The sequence below is a fragment of the Phyllostomus discolor genome, chromosome 13 (assembly GCF_004126475.2).
Source record: "Phyllostomus discolor isolate MPI-MPIP mPhyDis1 chromosome 13, mPhyDis1.pri.v3, whole genome shotgun sequence".
Classification (NCBI taxonomy): domain Eukaryota; kingdom Metazoa; phylum Chordata; class Mammalia; order Chiroptera; family Phyllostomidae; genus Phyllostomus; species Phyllostomus discolor.
Window position 1 is genome coordinate 50,318,621 of NC_040915.2, and position 2,677 is coordinate 50,321,297.

General features: G+C 39.9%; 1 pseudogene; it reads right to left on the reverse strand.

The window, feature by feature from the left end:
- Nucleotides 1-1,815: 1,815 nt before the first annotated feature.
- On the reverse strand, nt 1,816-2,380 carry LOC114509105 (annotated as a pseudogene).
- Between the last annotated feature and the right edge of the window lie 297 nt (nt 2,381-2,677).

Sequence of the window (2,677 nt, forward strand, 5' to 3'; positions counted from 1 at the left end):
TTTGTGATTATTTTCATCTGGCTCAAGTCCCTTCAAGGTTCAGGCTTTTGAAGCTTAAAAGCCTTTTCTCTGCTTTCATGGTCTGACCATGGCCTGACCCCTTAAACAGAGAGCAGTCTTGGGAGAACAGGACATCAGTTCATCTTTGCTAATATTATCCTGGCTTCTTTGTTGTGTGCAGAAATTAGCACGTATATTTAGCCGTTAGGCCCCAGGACGGCCATACTGATTGTTAAAGCATTAAAATCCCTCTGACCTAGACCACGAATCCTATCATCCGAAAAGTCAACTTTTGCTGGCGTATGTTTTCTTCATCTTTCTCATATATATATTTTTAGACGTTTACGAATATAATGAATGCAGTGGCAAATTAGTACTATACAGTGATAAAAAGCCACTGTCCCGAGCCTCCTGGGCCCCAGATAGCACCAGCCTCTTCCCCAGGACACTTCAGACCCCCAGCAGCCAATGGGCGACCGCTGAGCAGAGCAGGTGGCGCCGGGGCTCTGTGAATCCATCCTGCTGGGTCAGGGCCAAGACTCCCAGCCTGCTAAGTGTTTGGAGTATTCCCACGGAGCACATGTAAATCGGATCATATCACCCTCCCGCTTAAAACCCTTCATTGGCTCCCTGTTTCACTCAGAATTTAAGCGCCAACTGTTTTAGAGACACTAAGGTTTGGCTCAGCATATGGCTGGATTTCGGGACGAGGGAGAGAGAGGAGGGAAAAGTGGATGTGCGATCCAGGATGCGGATTTGGAAGCAGGCGAATATTGGGAAGAGGTACAGAAAACGGGACAAATTTTAAAGTACTTTTTAAAAGTAAAAGCAATATGACAAGATTTTTGAACACGGTAGATGGAGTGAAATTTTTGAATCCCTGTCACCAGAAGTAACCCACTTTTATCTACAGTACAAAAATATGTTTTCATAAAAATGTTTGTGTAATATATGGAGTTCATTCTGCAGATTTTCTACATAGTATATGATGTACATTTTCCCAGACCAATTCATTAATATTTACAACATCATTCTTTTTCGTTAAGGTAGGGAAGAAAATTTACTTAGCTCTGTGAGACTTTACTTTCACAATAATATATACTCTTCACACAGGAAGACCTTTGTAGAGTTTCATAAACTACCTTAACAAAGTAAATATTTAGGTTGATTTTATGAAGCTTTCAGACATTCAGTTTGAGACAGTTAATGGTTACCAGGATTTGCATACATTATTACAGTCAAAACAGCAAAATAAACAAAAGAATGACACTTTCTTAACATCCCTAAAAACATAAGAAATTGCAATTTTTGGTCAAGCATTTATGCCTATGCTATATTCGTTTTGTTCTCTGATTTTATACAGATATTTTTTTTCTAAAAATAGTTGACAAATAATCTTTTGTGTTAACTCCCCAGTCTTAATACCACAAAGTCACGGGTTCTACTTTGGCTATATATTTATTGTTCAGAGTAGGATGAACAAGCAGTGAACTGGCCGCTTAAGCCAGTTATATTCCAGGAACTGTGTGAATGAAAAAAAAAAAACAGTAAGAGAATTAAGAATAAATAATAGAGCCATTATTTCACTGCTCTTCAGCCAATTTCAGGAAAATCACTTCCAAAAAGCAGCAATTCTGTCTGATGAATTCATGTCTAAGCATAAATGGAAAGAAAAGTGAAATGATGGGAAACCCATGATGGTTTACTAGAGGTTGTGTGCTGTCCATAGTCCAGCACTGGTGACGCTGGATGATCAAGAGCAAGTGAACAGGCTCGCACTTTAAAACGTGCACTTGAGTAAGTACAAAGTATACAAACAATTATGTAAGCTTGTGGAGGAGGTGACCGAGAGACCTAAATTATGAGATGTAGGTTTCCATCTAAATTTTCAATGTAGTGTGTGTTTGTTTACAGAATACTTGTTAAAGTTGGGTAGTGGACACTTTCTCATTCGTCTTCTGGAAGCCCTTCATTGCAAAGAGTGTTCTTTTGTCTGATGACAGACAGCAGCCAGTGCCAGTGATTATTCTGGACCTCCACGTGGGATAAATTCGATTTCCTGAGACATAGGTCTCCTTCTGTATTTCTGAGGTCATGTGTTTACTATTTCTGCAGTGTCTGGTGGGCCCTGATGCATCAGCCAATCTGGCAATTGACTTCCCTCAAAATGCCGTGAAATTGAAGAGCGAGACGGTAGTCCTGCTGATCTCAAAACTTCTGATACTTTGGGTTTAGGATGGTCTCTCCTGTTAGGGAACCTTATTAATGGAGCACATGGCTGGACTACCTGAATGACCCTGCTCACATACGCCACCTTACTGCCCATCATGACCCCTGGGAAGGGCTACCATGTCATTCTCAATGGCTGCATAGTATCCTACTGGATAGATGTATTAAGATTCATCTAGCCAGCTCACTATGGATGGGAATTTGTGTCATTTCCAGTTTCTGTGGGGTTTTTTTTATTGTTGTTGTCATTATCAACAAAGAAATTTTTGTATATCTTTGGATTTTGGTGCTAGTGAATTTATAGGGTAAAACTTTCAGGGTAGCATTGCTGGGTCAAGTGTAAGCACATTTAAAATTTTAATCAGTTCTTCTAAATTGCCAGGTAACCAGGTTTTTAAGAGAAGTTATTGACTTCTTCTCTGGTCAAGTTAAGGTCAAGGTGCCGAAG